Genomic DNA, 20,098 nt, shown 5'->3' with positions numbered 1-20,098 from the left:
TTCCTCCGAAGACAACGTGGACCCGATCTGGACCAGCCGCGGGTCCTCCTCAGTTCCGACATTCACGGTAGTGATTTCATCCATTAAGGGTTTAACATATCTTTCCTGCTCTTGTTCAATTAAGCGTTGCAAAATCAGAGGAATTTCTTCCTCGTCGTTTTCATCAAAAATTTGAAAGTCTGAGTTAACGCAATAAATCAAGGGCACAAAAAAGTAGTCAGAAACCACAGCTATTTGATTCTCATTAAGCACATCGAAATCGTCCGATTTTTTGGTTACAACAGACTCAAAAGAGAAAGAAAAAGACGACCTGGACAAGACTATGGCAACAGGGTTATCATCCCTAGGATTACCAGACTCAGACTCAGTCGAGCTGAAACCTGATTCCGACTCACAAGATTCGGTGGAATCAGATTCCGGCTCACTGCCTGACCCGGTGCTGCTGGACAAAAATTTCTCTTCATACTGCCAAATGAGAGAGGGTGCGATAGATGCATCCAAAATGTTTGCTGGTAGGCCCGCAGCCGTTCCATTCCCGATCATGCATACCTAGAAGTTATCCCCCAAGCACTTCTGTTCGATCGGAGGATCTGAAAGTAGACATGCCAAGGCTACCCCCATTTCACTTTCGGCATCCTCACACTCCACTTTCTTGCTCTGCTCAACCTCAGCTAATGGGTCTGTCTGCTCTCCGGCAATGTCATCCCCGGGTAACTGCAGGTCAAAGAAAATCTCAAACCCCGGCACGGGCTTCCTCTCCGCGTTCAGCCACGGCTCTAGAAAGCCACAGAACGGAAAGTCCTCCCCCTCCCGGACGAAGCATCCGTTTAGGGTACCCTGAATGGGCCAGTGCATTAAGTCAAAAGGCTTCCCCGCCTTCTTCGCTCTGGCTCTCCCAGCCATCTCCTTACCCTTCCTTATCCAATCCTCTTTGGTGGGCAGATAACCCAAGCCAAAGGTATGTGGGTTATGTAGCACCTCGGCCGATGCTACGACGCCCTTCCGGCTGCTCTTTCCCAATCCCATCCCGGGGATATGTTGAAGCTTGTTCATGAGGTATGCCGATTGAGCACTGACATACACCCCCTCATTAATAGCTAAGATATTCTGCACGACCCAGGCCTCAGCTAGGGTAAAACCGGATAAGAACACATCCTCCATACCGTGCTCAATTTGCAAAACTGGCGTAGATACTTCCGGCGGTGGATGGATCGATGAATTCCCAAAAACAATGGCTACTCCCTTTCCATGGGGGTATTTCACCATTTGATGTAAGGTAGAAGAAACTGCCTTCACTTGATGCAGCCACGGCCGCCCCAAAAGCAGATTGAAAGTGGCGGGAACCTCTAGGATGTGAAAGTCAATTTCATGCTGCCCCGGCCCAACCTTGGTCTGAATTTTCGCTGTCCCCATGACTTCTCCGCTTGTGTTGTCGTATGCCCGAATCACCTGGGCTGTTGGCACAAAGTCCGCGGTCTTCAAGCCAATTGCATAGGCAGTCCTCGCTGGACATACATTGATGGCGGACCCTGTGTCGAAAAGCACCACGGGTATCCATTTATTTCTTCACTCCACGGAAATGTAGAGTGGCTTGTTATGGTTCGCACCCTCAGGTGGCAGTTCTTTGTCAGAAAAGGTCAACATCGGGGTAGCTCCTCCCGGAAAAACTAAGCCCACCAGCTGTTCGGGCGTGGTGTCTATAGAGAGCTTGGCCTTGTCCATGGCCGATAAGACAGCTTGTTGATGCGCTCGCGACGCCATAAGCAGTCCCCAGATGGAGATGTCTGCTTGTATCTTCTTTAACTGCTTCAGTACAGCCTCTTCTTCAACTTGCTTCTCTTTCTGTCTCTCAGCTTCCTTATCTTTCCCAGATGCCTCTGGCTGGTCTAGGTGCGGGGGCTTGAAATACCGTCCGCTTCTCGTTATATGATCGACCTCACCGATATACCAGGTATCATCTGGCTGATTACTCCCCCAATCCTCATCTGTGTGGGCAAGACATAAATCATCGTCTTCCCACCACATTCCGTCAACAGCCAACAGACACCTGTCTGGCTCCGGTTCAATTGCACTAGCAGTACTCTCCGTCCACATGCTCGCAGCATTCTCTATCTTCGTGCACACAGCACTCTCAGTCCCCTCAGGGCCTTTAGCTTTCCTAATTCTCTCGGCGTCCTCAAACCTTTCTTGTTCCAGCTGCGTCAGTACAGTTGGTTGTTCAACAATTCCCGCATTCATACTGCCCAAGTCTCGAGCGGAATTCTTAGCACCAGTGCTCTCCCGCGATTCATTCTGATCTCCGACCCTTCCGGCCACCACTGATATACTTGCCCCTGCCGGGCCCTATTCTAACTGAGCTTTATTAACAACGTCTGGCAAGTCATCGAGCCACCCACTAGCCTCTGCCGATTCCTCATAATCAAACCAGTTCACTGCCGCGTCTCCTGGATCTTGGTTGTTGAAAAACTGGAGGTTGGCCAAGTCCTCTTCCACAACCGTCAAACCATCTATACTCTGCTCAAATCCATCCTCTCGGATATCACACAGCTCTGCCCTCTCTGGCAATTCAATATTAGGCTCAAACTGGCCTGCTGGCAGAATGTAATCACTCGGATTGTAGGCTTCCCCAGCGACACTCCCAGACTGCTCAAACCCTGATTGAACTATTCCATCCTCTTCTGAAATCCACTCTGTTCCATCCTTGCCAGTCACCACCATTGGCTCGGGTTGGGTTCTGGAGATGTCCAACATGCACAAAGAGTCAGTGCAGTCAGGAAAGAGCACCTCCGGCTTAGGCAGGTGGGAAGGAGTGATATATATGCTGGGATCATAAGACACAACCCCAGTCTGGATGAAGTTGATTCTTTTGGGAGGTGGAGCTTGGTTGTGCAGTGGGAGAGGGTTTGTTGTGACATTGGGTTTTTCTAGAGGTACAATCACCTGTTTGTCAATGAGGTCTTGAATCTTATGACGCAATCTGAAACATTGGTCAGTGTCGTGACCATGTTGTTGGTGATATGCACAGTATTTTGCCGGGTTATGAGAAGGAGGGAGTGGATTTGGCAATGGCCTCGGCTCTAGGGGCTTTAAGTGCCTTTTCTTGATTAATACCCCTAGAGCCTTGGACAGGGGCATATACAGTGGGGTGAAGGTTCTTTGGCCTCTAGGTTGGAATCGAGTGGTTTGTGTGTTACTTCCGGACGCGCCGGAGAAAGGTGTAGCTGCCATGGGTCTTGGAAGGGAATGGGGAATGGTGGTGACCACGCTTACTTCTAAAGCTCTAGCATTTGTGGCATTGCTGGTGCCTGTGTTGTTGTTGCGGTTGAAAGTTCTTCGGGGTTGCTCTCTATCTTGGTCAATCAGACCCTGTTTCATTGCATCTTCAATTTGTACCCCCATTTCAAGTAGATCTGAAAAAGTAAGAAAGGGGAGCACAATCATTTTTTGCATCAGTTTTGGATGGAGATTGCGCACAATCATCCTGATTTGGTCTTTGTCGGTAGGCCTCAAGGTCATCATCGAAGCCTTCACCCTCCACCGAGTTACGAAATCCGAGAAGCTCTCCTTAGGCTCCTACCTCGTTGTTTCGAGATCTCGGGTCGTAATCTCGATTTGGGTATTGTAAGAGTATTGCGCGACAAAGGCCTCGGTCATTTCATCCCAACTCCGCTTGACATCATTCTCTAACTTCGCATACCAGATAGCGGCCACACTCGACAGGGTCCGGCCGAATAATGAAAGCTTTTGTGGTCTGGTGAGGCCCATTGGCCGTAGTATATCTGAAAATAACTGGAGATGCACCATGGAGTCTCCAGATCCGTCGAATCGATCAATTTGCGACATTTTGAACCTGTCCGGCAGCGTCACAGCCACGTCGGTATATCCGTCCTCGATATCCGGAATAACCTTTACGCCTTGGGATTTCTTGAACAACTTCTCAGGCTTGCTCAATTTCAGTGCTGTATGGTCTACCTCGAACTCGAAGGGAGAGTCCGGTTGATTGACAAGCGTAGGTGCCTTAGATAGCTGGGGCAGAATTGGGGGTGGAGCTGGCCCTGTTGGTATGTCCGTATCTGCCTGGACATTTGGCGCCTCTTCGGGTGCCGGGATTCCTGGTGGGGGAGGAACTGGGTATGAAGCAGATGCTCCGGTTTGTTGTTGCAATGTGGCAATTAACTCTTCCTGCTGGGCCATGATCTCGGCCTGTTGTTTAGCAAATTCATCCCGGCGAACAGCATCCTGCTGCATGGCTCTCATGGTGTCCTACATCTGACGCATCATTTCCTCAACTCCTGTCGGCCCCGCCATACTGCCCTGATCTGTCTGAACTACTGGCAGGTCTATCTCTATAGCAACAATTGGGATCTCAATCCGACTGTCCACTGATGGGGTAATCCGTTGCTCTGGCAACCTCTGCTCAGATACGCTGCGCCTTTTCAGCCTCCGTCTGATAACCGGGGGTAGAGAGTGAAACACTGGTTGTCCGTCGACCAGATCCTCAGATCGATTGAGTCGACGACCTCTTGTCCAGGGTGCTTGGGGAATATCTGCTTGGTCTGGCGCAATTGTGCTAAACTACCCTAGCAAAAAGATAAATAAAGCAATTATAAGGAAATAAAAGAGCAGACAAACGGACAGCATAACGACGTAAATAAACACAACACACAGTCGGGCATAATTAAAACGCAATTGATACACTGTTCTCAAAGACCGATCATTATTCCCGAATTACTATTCCCGAATCACTGTTCCCGAATCACTGTTCCCAAAGCTGAATCTGATACCCGCAGACAGCTGATTCCGAAAATACTGAGCTGATGCCCGCAGGCCTGATACCCAGAAACACTGAACTGGTGCCTGCAAGCCTGATGCCCAAACTTGCAAACTGATACATGCATTTGTATAGAGACGCACTCTAAAAGCACATAACAAACAAGTGAGAGCCAAAACACCCCTATGTTGGGGTAAGGTTTCCCTGTCCTATTTTGTCAGGAACAAGGGTTTCACTACGCACACAGCGGTTTCAAACAACCTATAAATGGGTAAGCAACCTGTCCTAGTTTGGGATGGTCACTATGGATTCCGAATATGCACTAGGTCGAATGGTCAAAAAGGGTGCCCCGGTAAAACCGGGGTTTGTGTTCCCATACTGGCAGAGCCCGTAACCGGTCAGCCTTATGGCATGCTTTGAAAAAGCAAGCCTCCGGCAAACCGTTCAGGAATAGCATATGGCAAACACGGTGTCCTAGGCGCACCAATGCACATGCAATGCAAAGAAACACATAAGTGTAATCAAAACAAGATACCATGAGTTCGAGTCAAGTTCTCAAATTCCCAGCAGAGTCGCCAGAAACTGTAGACGTCCCCGAACGTCCCGGGAAGGAATCCCCCCCCTCGGTTTTGTTCATTTGGGCTCACTACAGTTCAGGACTCAATGTCACGATCTTGTATCTAATCTAGCAGAGTGCAATGCAAGACCGATGAAATCATGAAAGAGTCCGAATCCGGCAAATCGTTTTTGAAAACAGATTTTTTTGAAAGAAGTGCCAAACATGGACTGCTTTGCCAGATACAGAGTCACCACCCAAATATTTTATTTTGGAAAATTTAGGAAACCCTAACTCGTTGCCTAAGGCCACGTGTCTGTTATCACCAAAGTTGCCTCGGCTCGGGAACTTGGGTACGATTGGGGAAGGTCACTTCGTGAGCACCCCCGCTCGCCCGATCAAAGATCGACCTCTACTAACCATGATATCTAGTTTTGAAAACATTATGCGTTCTTACTCCGATTTTTAGCCTAGATTTACTACGCGATGCGCACAGCATACAAGTATAGACTGGATCGCCTGAATTGGAACAAAACATCTCATGTTTGTTTATTTGAAAATGGTTTGATGGTGCTACTCGTAAGTAGGCTAAGACGTGGATTTGCCACCATCGGGTGGGCTTAGAAAAACATGATTTTGCCACTATCTAGTGGGCTTTAAAACTCACAATTAATGAATTGTTCCAATTCAAATAACCCAACCTTCACCCACAGGCATTCAGGCAGTTATATCATATAAGCACATAGCCTCATAGTAAGCATGCTATCATGGCAGTCACTCACACACATGCAAGGATGCTAAAGCAAAAACACTTACCGAGTACTCCAAGCCAAAACAAAAGCTAATTAGAAATCTATGCATGGTCCTAACTATACAGTAATGCCTAATGCAACACATGCAAAATACAACTAAGATAGGCTCGGCTATTCTAAGATGGCATGGGAAATGCTACAATTAACAAGTATTCAACTTGGAATTGAAATACAAATGCAGTTAGTTTGATGCGCCGAGCTCGGTGCATGCAAGACAGATGAATGAATGTAGACATGCTATCATGCTGTATGCTAATTGAAACATGCCTTAATCTAACCATCATAAGCTAGTAAATAAAAGGGAGAAAGACGTGAGCATGGGAGACATACATCACACACACGCACACTTATTACAATTGTGCCCTCACTCGGAGGGTCCGAAAGAATAATACAGTCCGAAATGAATAATTAAATATTACAAAACCCTAATTAATTAACAAATTAACTAGGAAAGCGATAAATCAGCAAGCAAATCTATGGACCGCCTCAGCTCTGTTTCAAATGACGAATGATGCATGCTCGAGTTGCCTTGGTCGGGAAATTCCTTGCGATGCCCCGATTCACCTCTGTTTGCAATTGTTTTCAGAATATTGCGCAACACTCCAGAAGGCCGCTGATTTCTGATTTACTGCAACAGAGAGCAACAAAGGGGCATGGCAAAGTATTTCACATATGTATGCATAACTACTCTTCAAGGAGTGTAGTCCTCGATCCTCGTGCCACCAATCACGCATATCGATGCATGATGGCCGAGGAGTCGAATTGCACGACTCAATATGAGATGAATGCACATGAAAACACAACAAGACCTAAACTCCATCATGGGTAATCCGGAGTGTCGGCGACAGGGAATTGAGACACGTTCCGTCACTCGGAGTACGAAACGTCCCTCGTTTCCCGTGCTCAGGCTAATTCCCATCCCAAACACAATGCAAATGAGGTGGCATGCACAATGCGACTAACAGATAACCTAGCATACACAATGCTATGAGATGACATACACAATGCTCGATGTAACATGGCATACACAATGCACTAACACGCAACCTAGCATACGCAATGCTATGAATTGAAAAGGCATACACAATGCATAATGGACTTACACCAACATGAGTGGACCTCAACTACACTCATATCAGCAGCCCTTAGATGAAAATGAGATGACCGAAATGCGTGCACACATGCACGCAAACCGAGGACCGAACCTAAGGCATTGAATGCCACTCTACCAAGACATGGCAAGGATGAAGCATGGCATTCAAACATGTAATTTTCAGCACTGAAACATAATGCTAAATGATCCCGAAACATGGAAATATGGCACCCGATGCATGAAATAAGCCCCGAAACTCAATACTAGGCACATGCATTGAACCACAAGTATACAAAGCAAGCATTATTTGATCATGAAGTCTAAAGACAGAGCCAAGGCAATCACAAAACATGCACATTTCCAGTTTAAAGCATGGCCAAAAGATGCTAACATGATGGCCTAAAATAGCATGCAACATTGGCTAGCAAACATGGTTTATATGGCATGTATATGAAGCAAATGAGAACTCACCAAACCAGCCAAAAAAAGTGAATAAAACATGCCAAAATATGCCCAAATAATCATTGAAATACAGCCAATGCATGTAAAAATGAGGGGCTTCTTTGGAAGGCCATTTAAGGGGTTGTTAAGCACATACAAGATAGACACTAAGCATGACCAAACCAACTCTGGAAATGAGTTATGACAGCCCTAAAACTCACAAAATTGGCCTTGAAATCAGTCTAGGAAACATGCAATGAAAGGCCCTCTCGAAAGGCCTTGAATGGAATTGTTCTACACATGCATTGTAGACATAAAATATGATCAAAAGGGCCCCAGACAGACCTAAGGCAGACCCCAAAACTCACAAAATGAGGCCTGAAACAAGACTTCGATGCATGAAAAAAAGGGGTCCCTTTGGAGGACCCAAAAGATCCCCAAACAAAACAAGGAGAGAGGGGGTCACCCCCCTCTAATTTTGGCCCTCAAAAATGCATCAAAGCCACTGAAAATCCACTGGATTTTAGTGGCTAAGAGGCCAAACCATGGCCAATGCAAGTGCTCTAATGCATAGCCCTAATCATGAAGGAATGAAGCATGCATAGGGGAGGATGACCCCAAACAGAAAAATTCCCTTAATAAAACTTGAAGAGGGGCTCAAAATAAGAACTTTTTTAGTTTATGACAACTCTCGAAAATGTTCACAAGTAAGGCTAAAGTATGATGCAAAAAAAGGCCTACAAAGAGGGGTAAAGCATGCAAGGGTGTAGGAGGCCTCAAACAGAAAAATGCTCTTAAACAAACATGAAGAGGAGCTCAAAATAAGACTATTTTCAGTTTACACTAAGGCTTGAAAAATGCTTGCAAATGGAGCTAAGGTATAAGGCAAAATAATGCAAAAAAGGGGGAAAATGAGGACTTACCCTTGAAGAGCCGACCTCCAGCAGTTTTTGGACCAAGTTGGTGAGCTTTCAACCTCTGCAAATGGCTTCCAAGGTGCTAGAATGGATGATAGAGGTGTGGTGCTAAGGGTTGTAGTGCATGGACCAAGAAAGTGAGGGTTTTGGAACTTTAAGTAGTAACAATGGAGGAGGGAGGTGATGAGCCTTAAGCAAAAGTGTCTAACCAGCTGAGATGAAGAGGAGGGCCTCTCTTATAGATAAGAAAGGCCAAAGCTTCTCTTGGAAGCTTCAAAGATTCTCCATACACGTGTATGGAGGATGCACCAAATGATCTCCAGCTGGCACAGCTGGATTACACTCAAAGAGAGGAAAAGCAATAAGCAAGCCAGCCAGTTCAAGTGGCTGGCCGGCCACTCCCTCTGGTCGGCCGACCAGGGGTCAAAAGGTTCAAGAACAATTGCTGGTCGGCCTACGCAGAAAGGTGGCCTCCTAGATGAGTAGAACACAGCCCTGTGGAGAAAAACCAGAAAATGTGACCCAAGAGAGAGAAAAGCTAGCTTTTAAGTAAGGTTCAAAAGGGTCAAAGTGAATTACTGGTCGGCCTACCCATATTGGTGGCCTTCCAGATAAGCACAACACAATGGTGGTACGAAAAGCCAGAAAATGTGGCTCAAAAGTGAGAAAAACCAGCTTTTTGTCAGAAAAATCGGCTTTTGGAGAGAGAAAATGAGAAAACTGGCTTTTCAGGGGAAAAGGTGGCCGGCCACCATACTACCCCCTCCCTAACAGTGAAAATAGGGTTCCTACAAAAAATGGACCAAAACGGATGCAAAACGAAGGTTTGGAGGCCAAAACGCGCGGTTTGGGGCCCCGAAAATAGGCTGTTAGGCACCGGAAGTGGCGTATGACCACGAAGGTGGTCTCTCGGGCCACAGTGTTCCTCTAAAGGGAGGAAATAAGATGTGTTCCAAAAACCGGAGTAAACGGAGGCAGCTAAGCGGTCCCGAACCGAGGCATACGGTCGACGGCTCCGAAAATCGAAAACCGAGCTCCAAACAGGAAAAAAGGCCTACGACCACGAAACGTAGCCTACGGTCACTGAGAGATGGTCTACGAGACCTCTCCCTCCCTTCAGGAGGAGAAAACAGGACCTGATTCGCAAACCGAGGCAAGGCACAAAAAGAGCTCTGAAGTCCGGAGGCAAGGCTCTCAGCCGAGACTCCGCAACTTCAAAACGAGCACAATATGCAACATCACCGAGCGCTCAACTGGTGACGTCTGAGTCTTAAGGTCGGTCAAAAATGGGGTGTCTACGGTAATAAGTCTGGAGGTCAGCCATAACCCTCGATGCTCGTCTCCCTTTGTCAGCCTCTGTGTGTCCAAGCATTTGGGTGAAGCCTACCTGTTTTGTGAAGTTTTGTTAAGTTTTGGCTTATATTCTGATTGTCTATAATATGTTGAAATTTCTAATGTTTTTGTTATACGCCCAAACAAGGGGCGGGTTTGTATGTATATGTAAATATTATTATCTAATGCACTGTTTGTGATCCTGGCATGATAGTGGTCGCTCAATGGATGTAATTTCTTTTATTTCATGTTATTTTATAAAATTTATGCTTCCGCTCAGGCCCCATATGTTATGTATAACAGGTTAAGTGTCCGTTTCTGAAGTGGTCATGCCCAAACTTTTAGGGGCAGGTTTGGGGTGTGACAATTTCCCTATCTTTCTTCACTTTTTCAAGGTACACTTCCTTTTTGTTTAGATTTGTATAGTTCTTCTTTCAATCTTCACTTATAGTTAGGGGTAGATTAACAATGGACATTAAAAAAAAAAAAACTGAAAAACGATTCTAGGCGGAGCACCAACCCCACGTGCAGCCCTCGTCGATGCACGTGCAGTAATTCAAAAAATACTATATATATTGTTTAGCTTACCTACTTCTTTATTTTATTATTTAGTAGGAAGTGTCTTTTTTTTTTCTTTTATTATTTTGCTTGCTTAAAATAGGTTCGTTCGTTACCTGTTTAGTTTAGTTAGTTCTAATTATTTAGTCATTAGTTACTTAAATAAAATAGTATTGTGTCTAACCACACCATGGTTACGTAGTTAGTTTAATGTACATGCCTATGACTAGTTGTGGTACACTAATTCAGTTGTTGTTTCTTTTATTTTTATTTTCATTTTAGTTTATTTATTTATCTATAAATAAATAAATTCGTTATTGCAAGTTTTATTTTTTTAATGTATGTTATTTATTTTATTTCTTTTATTATTTCTCTTCCTAAATAAAATGTAAAAAAAAATGATGATGAGAATTGCATGTGGTGAAACACGTGAGTAGCCTTGTGGTTTGATATTCTTATTCTCATGTTGGTTCCACGGGTATGTGTGTATTTGCTTTTGATGTGTGTAGGACATAAGTAGATGGCTATCCACTCGGACCTCCAAAAAGGCCAGAGGTTCATCCTCCTTGGAACCGCCGCCACTGCCGTCACCACCATCCTTGCACCACCACCGGTTGAATTGCCACGACCAGAGTGGACTTCTTGCCCACTTCACAAGCTGACTCAGTTAAACATTGCAAATTTTCAGCATAATCCGGTCACTTCTTGGGCCATTGAGCAGCTTCAACTTCGGCAATAGTTGGGTATTTGCACTGTTATGGCGCCAACTTATCCTCATCTGGCCTGGCTCTTCTACCAAACCTGTAACAACCCTCGTCACTGTTTACCAATTAACCACTGATTACTGCTAAACTGAGACCGATTATGATTGGTAACTGAATTGATTGAAGTACTGAACTAACTGACTAAAATCTGGAACTGAATTGATTAAGTATATCTATTTAATTGTATGTCTATCTGTTGACCGATTGATTATCTGTTCATGCCTTTGTGTTTAAATTGCGAATTGAAGGCCTTATTGGCGGCCCAATTTGAAATTGATTGATGATTTGTGATCCTTAGATTTAATGTGATTTTATGGCATATTTAGTTAAAATGTGATTTGGTATGATTAAATTAGGTTAATTATTGAAAAATTGCAAGTTGGCCTTATTCACAATTTTGCCACTTAAGTGGCCCATCATCTACACATTTGAGCCTTACACACACTTGATCACATAACACATTTCCTCAGCCCCTTTGTCCTTCCTAGCCGATTAGAGAGAAAGAGTGAGAGGGATAGAGTGATTTCAACACATTTAGCTTGGTGACTTGAAGAACTTGTAGGAGATTTGCATAATTGAGCCTCATTGCCTTTGATTCAAGACTTAAGGTAGAGATTGTACCCTCTTGTTCATGTAATCAAGTCATATGTTGCATGGTTTATGGAAGTTTAGAGAGTAAGAGCATGAATTAACTTTAAATTGGAGCTCATTCCATGTATGCATGTTTGAATTGTTGAATTTTGAGTTGATTCCATGGAGAATTGTCACATGCATGCTCATAGTTATGTTTAATCCATGTTTTCATCTTGTCCTTGGAAGAATTGGCTCATTAGAGCATGAAATTGAAGCTTTGAAATGGTTTAAATTCATGCATGTTTGTATGTTCTTCATATTCATGAAAATTGGTTTGAATTGAGTTGTTTGAAACACCCTTGGGCTTTGATTTTACAAATTGAGCTTTGAATCATGTTAAAGTATGAGTTTTGGGATGTTTTCTGGAAAATTGGCCTAAGAGGATCGAAATTCATGGTTTAAAACTTGGTTTTGAGCTTGAGGTTCAAATCTGGAATTTTCAGAATTTGGACTCACGCTCGAGCGGGGTGACAGGCGCTCGAATGTGAAATTCGTGCTCTCAGTACTTTGCATTGTTTTGAAGTCCGCTCGAGCGGAATAATTGACACTCAAGCGGAACATTGTGTCTCATTCTCGAGCGGGTGTCGAGCGCCCAATCGAGCGTGATTTTCACCTATCCAGCACTTTTGACTGTTTTGCAGAACGCTTGAGCGGGTAAGTCTACGCTCGAGCGGAGACCTTTGTCTGCATGTCCGCTCGAGCAGAGTAACCTATGCTCGAGCGTGACCCCTGTTTTCTGAAAATTCTGAAAATGCTTTTAAAGTGCATCTTTGCATCCTCATCTCATCATAGGCATTCTGAGCCACACCGAGGCAAATTAGGGATTAAATTATTATCTTTTCCAACTGTGTAGCTTAGTATGTGTTCAATCTGTAACTATGTAAGGTTGGCGACTGGGGACGCGCTCTAGCTTTACTGTAGCCCAGAACTCTATGGGCGTGTTTGATTCGCGGGATAAGGGGGGTGGACTATCCACTATTTGGATTGTAATCCAAATAGTGTTCCTTATCCGTCGTTTGATTTTTTTTTTAGTCCGGCGGACTCCATGTCCGGCCGGACTCCATGTCCCCCATATGGGGGACTATCCTGTCCTGGGGGGGGGGGGGGGGTTGGGATTGTTTTGGGGGGACTAATCATTGTTTGGATTAGATATGAAAATGACAATTTTGACCTTCTACTATTTAATTATGTATTATATTTAATAAAATTTAATAAAATTTAAATGTCTCAATTTAAAAATAAAATAATTTTATTTAACTTTTTATTAATGTTTTATTTACTTAATTTTTTAAAATAATTTTTTATAGATATTTTATTGATGTTTTATTTTAAAATTTTGTTTATGTTTTATTTAATTTCATTATTTAAATTTAATAGATGTTTTATTTAAACAATTAAATGTTTAATTTCAACAATAAATAATTTCATTTATTTAAATTATGTTTTATTTAAACATTTAAACATTTGTACATCAACATGTTTATTAAATTATTTCAACATCTGTACATCAACATGTATATTTATTTAACATCTATTAAATTATGTTTTAATACGTCAACATTTGATTACATCTACATTTGTTAATTGTTAATTACATCAACATTTGTTAATTGTTTAAACATAATCTGTACATCAACATTTATTTAATTGTTAATTGTTAATTGTTTAAACATAATCTGTACATCAAAATAATTTCAATGTTAATTGTTTAAATAAAAATTTAAACATTTAACCATTAGTATGTTTAATTTCAACAATAAATTTTTATTTGTTTAAATAAAAATAATCTATACCAGTCAATTTTTTATCAATATTAGTATGTTTAAATATCTTTAAACAAAATTTAACCATTAGTATGTTTAATGTTTACTAAAACTAATTAAAATATTAAAGATATGTTTAATATTGCTATTACTTAGTAAACAATTGAAAAAGAGTAAAATAGTCTTTTGTTCATTTATCTTATCCAGTCCGTCCAACCAAACGTTGGATTCACTGAAAATAGTCCTATCCAGACATCTAATCCCATGAAAAAACAAACACAAGATACATACCCAATCCGACCAAATAGTCCGGGGAATTCACAGTCCCAGGACTCAACTCCGATGGATTCTAATCCCCCCTTTTCCAGTCCGTCCAATCAAGCACACCCTATAAGTAACAACTGTGTAAAGATATGTTCAAAATGATTATCTTCTGAACAATTGAACTGTACTGCTTTCTGAACTGATACTGTTAATTGAATGAATGTATGTCCTATATTCTGAACTGTATTGTGGCATCCATAACAACTACTGTATACTGTTACTGTTACAGAGATCTCTGTCGGTTTCCTTGTTGGAACCACTACTGTTTACTGATCGATGGCCATCAATTACTGTTCGGTCTTTTAAAACCTACTGTTTACTGTGCTGTTATGCTAATGGATGTACCACATATGACTATACTGACTGAACGACTGAAATACTGATTTAATGAACTGTTTTCAATACTGAAAGGACATTCATTCTTAACCCCTTTACGCATTGTGTTATTCACTGGGCTTTAGCTCACTGCTCATATATATATGTAGGTGTACAAGCACCAGACCATGGTTAGAAGCGTCGGGGTAAGCTCCAGTTTTGTCAAGTCAACCACTGTGCCTCACTGCGAGGTTCCGAACCTATCAAGTTATGGCTTAGGGGTATTTTAGTTCCCCCTTCTGTATCTGTAACTGTTTTGTTTACTGTACTGTACTGTTTAATAGGGATTAGGTCCCTGGACTGAATGATTGTATATATGTACATACTGTTTTGTCCGACTGTAAATATATTTGAATGAAAAGTCTTTTTGCATACAGACTGTCACAGCTCATTGGACATTGTTTAATTACTGTATTGGCTTCCGCCAGCCCCTGTACTCTGTATTACTGTATTACTGTTAAGCAGGCCTTCGGTAATCTTGGATTACTGGCCGGTCACGATGCTAAACCCATAGGGGCGGGTTTAGGTCGTGACAGAGTGGTATCAGAGCGATACTTACCACGAGTTATACCGCACACACGTGTCCAAATGAGCTATAGGATGTCCTTAAAAGCGATTAGGGCATTACATGAGCATGATAAGTGTGTGGCTATGACATGACTGAATGTATGCTAATGTGTTAATCTGTTTAAACAAATGACTACCTATGTTGATAACTACTATAACTACCTATAGTGAGATGGATAATGCGAGAACTGCAAATGAATCTGAATCCTCATCCTCTGAGGCAAGAATGGCAAGACTGGAAAGAATGATGGAATTAATAACTGACAGACTAGATCAACAACAGAATCAACAGCCCCCACCTCCTTCTCCGGTACAGCCGGAGCAGAATGTGAATGTTAATGATGGGGACATAATTGCTTTCACCCATAAGTTCAGCAAAATGAAACCGCCATCCTTCCAGGGAGGCCTTGAACCGTTAAAGGCTGAAGCATGGGTTCTCGAGACAGAAAAATTGTTTGAGGTTTTTCCATGCTCCGAAGCACATAAAGTGCTATTGGCCACCTTTACTCTGCAAGAAGAAGCTAGAAGGTGGTGGATGCTTATCTGTAATGACAATACTGTTATGACTTGGGCTCAATTCAAAGGAGCCTTCTTTGAAAAGTACTTCCCTCGGTGTGTTAGGGACGGAAAAGTAACCAAATTTGAACAGCTGAGACAGGGCACGATGTCCGTTGCTGAATATGAGACAAAATTTACTGAACTTGTCGTTATGCACCACATATGGTTGACACTGACTACAAGAAGGCCAGAAAGTTTGAAGGCGGCCTTAATGTTGCAATACTCGACAGAATAAATGTTCTGAAATTACCAAATTACGTAAATGTTCTTAACCGAGCCTTGATGGCTGAATCGAACATCGAAACACTGAAAACTGAAACACCAGTGTCTGAATGGCGTGGTAAAAGGCAGGGCTTTAAAGTCAAGAAAGGCAAGCATAACCCATTGAACAAGAAACAGAATACGGGGTCAACAACTAGCCTCAGCCAAGGGAGTGGTTTCATACCACCCTGTTCTGAGTGTGGCAAGAAGCACAAAGGGGTCTGTTACAAAATATCTGGAGCCTGTTACAGGTGTGGCAAGGTGGGCCACATGGTTAAAGACTGCCCCTCTGCTCCACAAACAAGTAGTAAAGCTGCACCAAGCGTGGCAGCATCAACTGTTGCACCAAAACCGAACCCTAAAGCTACCGGGAAAGAGCCCATGAGGCAGGGCCGAGTGTTCGCCCTAGTACCGGGAGACGTGCAGAGTACTGAGACCGTTGTGTCAGGTATTCTCTCTATTTGTACTCAAAATGCTTATGTACTAATTGATTCGGGGTCTACGCATTCATATGTGTCGCATGCTTTTTCGCAAAAACTGAATTGACCATTAGAACCCATGAATTATCTGTTAGCTGTATCATCACCCATTGGGGGATCTATGACCTGTGCATATATGTACCCTACTTGTGAAATTATTTTTGGAGATGCACATTTGTTTATTAACTTACTGCCTCTGAACATTGATCATTTTGATGTAATATTGGGAATGGACTGGTTAACGAAATACCATGCCACCATAGACTGTGTAACGAAACAAGTAGTTTTCCGTCCACCCGATTTACCCGAATTTGTGTTTAATGGGGTTAGAGTGGTACCTCCTCCGTATTTGATTTCATCTGTGAAAGCTATTAAATTTATTAGAAAGGGGTGTAAGGGATATCTGTGTTCTGTATTGACTGTATCTACTGATGATAATGCTAACGTGAACAGTATTCCTATAGTTAGAGAATTCCCAGATGTTTTTCCAGATAATCTGCCAGGGGATTTGACTGACAGGGAGATTGAATTTACCGTTGATGTGATTCCGGAAACGCAGCCAGTATCTAAAGCTCCTTACCGAATGGCTCCAACTGAACTGAAAGAATTGAAAGTGCAACTGCAAGAACTGCTAGATAAGAAGTTCATCAAGCCTAGCACTTCGCCATGGGGCGCTCCTGTTTTATTTGTGAAGAAGAAAGACGGCTCACTGAGACTATGTATTGACTACCGTGAACTGAACAAGGTAACTGTGAAAAATAAATACCCATTGCCATGTATTGATGACTTATTTGATCAGTTACAGGGTGCTCAAGTGTTCTCTAAGATCGACCTCAGATCAGGATACCATCAGTTGAAAGTTAAACCAGAAGACATTGACAAAACTGCTTTTCGAACGAGGTATGGACATTACGAATTTTTAGTTATGCCTTTCGGAGTTACCAATGCACCTGCTGCATTTATGGACCTCAGGAACAGAATCTTTAAACCATACCTTGATGACTTTATCATAGTATTCATTGATGACATACTGATTTACTCCAAAAGTATAGAAGAACATGAACATCATCTGAGACATGCCCTACAGACCCTAAGAGAACAGAAACTTTATGCTAAACTGTCTAAATGCGAATTTTGGCTTGATCAGGTTATGTTTTTGGGGCATGTTGTTAGCAAAGATGGAATTTCCGTTGATCCACAGAAAATTAAAGCTGTAGTGAACTGGCCTAGACCAATGAATGTGACCGAAGTCCGAAGCTTTTTGGGCTTAGCTGGATATTACAGAAGATTTGTCAAAGATTTCTCCAAAATTGCCTTACCGTTGACTCAGTTAACTTAGAAGGGGATATCGTTTGACTGGACTGACCAAAGAGAATCTGCATTCCAAGAAATGAAAACTCAACTTGTAAATGCGCCGATTCTTACCTTACCTTCAGGTACGGACGGTTTTACTGTATTTAGTGATGCTTCTCATAAGGGTTTGGGATGTGTTTTAATACAGAATGGGAGAGTTATTGCTTATGCTTCCTGACAACTGAGACCGCATGAAAAGAACTACCCGACCCATGATCTGGAACTTGTGCAGTAGTATTTGCACTGAAAATCTGGCGTCACTATCTGTAAGGGGCGACATGTGAAGTATATACCGACCACAAGAGTCTGAAATATTTCTTCACACAGAAAGAACTGAACACGAGACAGTAGAGATGGCTAGAACTGATTAAAGACTATGACCTATAGATTTTGTACCATCCGGGAAAAGCCAACACCGTTGCCGATGCACTGAGTCGGAAATCGATTGGAAATTTAGCTTGTTTGCTTATCGGGCAGAAAGAATTACTTTGTGACCTTGAAAAATCTGAAATTGAAATCGTTTTGCGAGAACAAGGTGGAACCTTAGCTGTTATTTCTGCTCAACCAGCACTGATTGAAGAGATTAAAGAGAAACAGCAACTGGATGACCTCTTGAGGAAGATCATCGAAGAAAGAGAAACTAAACCCAGACCGGGTTTCAAATTTGAAAGTAATGTACTGAAATTTCAAGAAAGATTGTGTGTACCAAATGATACTGAATTGAAAAGAAGAGTTCTGCAAGAGGGCCACAATTCAAAATTTTCTATCTATCTAAGGAATACGAAAATGTACCAAGATCTGAAACTGAATTTCTGGTGGCCGAGAATGAAGAAAGAAATTGTTGATTTTGTATCAAAATGTCTTCATTGCCAACAAGTTAAAGCCGAACATCAACGACCCGCAGGCTTATTGCAGCCCTTACCCATACCGGAGTGGAAATGGAAACATATCACCATGGATTTTATTGTGGGATTGTCTCGCTCCAGTAAAGGTATGGACTCAATTTGGGTTATTGTTGATAGACTGACTAAATCTGCTCACTTCTTACCTGTTAAGACAATTTATAATACGGACAAATTGGCTATACTCTATATTGATGAAATTGTTAGACTACATGGAGTGCCTGTGTCCATTGTTTCTGACAGGGATTCGAAGTTCACATCGAGATTTTGGAAAAGCTTACAGACTGCATTGGGTACTGAATTGAGACTGAGTAGTGCTTATCATCCTCAGACCGATAGCCAGTCAGAAAGGACCATCTAGACTTTGGAGGATTTACTGAGAATGTGTGTCCTTGATTTTCAGGGAAACTGGGAAAGCCATTTGCCCTTGGCGGAATTCGCCTACAACAACACCTATCATTCAAGTATTAGTATAGCGCCTTTCGAGGCATTGTATGGCAGAAAATATAGATCTCTGATTTGCTGGGCAGAAGTTAGAAATGGGCCTTTGCTTGGGCCTGAGATTGTATACGAAACGACTGAGAAAGTGAAACTGATACAACAGAGACTGAAAACCGCACAGAGTATTGTCGCATGCATGCTAATGGATGTACCACATATGACTGTACTGACTGAACGACTGAAATACTGATTTAATGAACTGTTTTCAATACTGAAAGGACATTCATTCTTAACCCCTTTACGCATTGTGTTATTCACTGGGCTTTATCTCACTACTCATATATATATATATATATATAGGTGTACAGGCACCAGACCGTGGTTAGAAGCGTCGGGGTAAGCTCCAGTTTTGTCAAGCCAACCACTGTGCCTCACTGCGAGGTTCCGAGCCTGTCAAGTTATGGCTTAGGGGTGTTTTAGTTCCCCCTTCTGTCTCTGTAACTGTTTTGTTTACTTAACAGTACTGTTTAATAGGGATTAGGTCCCTGGACTAAATGATTGTATATATGTACATACTGTTTTGTCCGACTGTAAATATATTTGAATGAAAAGTCTTTTTGCATACAGACTGTCACAACTCATTGGACATTGTTTAATTACTGTATTGGCTTCCGCCAACCCCTGTACTCTGTATTACTGTATTACTGTTAAGCAGGCCTTCGGTAATCTTGGATTTCTGGCCGGTTACAGTGCTAAACCCATAGGGGCAGGTTTGGGTCGTGACAAAAACCTATACAAGGAGCCCATGGTGTCCTCTCCCACCCTTCTTTCCACCATTGATGGCCACAGCATTAGCATCACGCATCCCATGATTGCCCGGGTGTTAGGTTTCTATGATGAACGTGACGGCCAGCCATTCCCTAAAGTTGAGGGTTAGCAACCCATATTCCACATCATCGAGGAATTCTTCCCAGGGGCCCATAGTGATCCTCACTTCACGTGCCTGCGCCGGAGCATGCTGCTTGACCGCTTAATATTCATTGATTCGGTGTTGTATAAGAATGCTCTTCCATTTGGGCACACAGCTGAGCGCCGAAAGGAGTTTGTGAGGGTCTTAAAGTGTTACCAGCATGGTTACTAAGTCTACCTTCAGCATGTGAATTGGGTACACATGCCGAATTTTATGTGGGAGGCCATT

Source organism: Camellia sinensis, chromosome 13 (genome assembly GCF_055761805.1).
Source record: "Camellia sinensis isolate YWXY chromosome 13, ASM5576180v1, whole genome shotgun sequence".
NCBI classification, from domain to species: Eukaryota; Viridiplantae; Streptophyta; class Magnoliopsida; order Ericales; family Theaceae; genus Camellia; species Camellia sinensis.
This window is presented reverse-complemented; position numbering follows the sequence as displayed.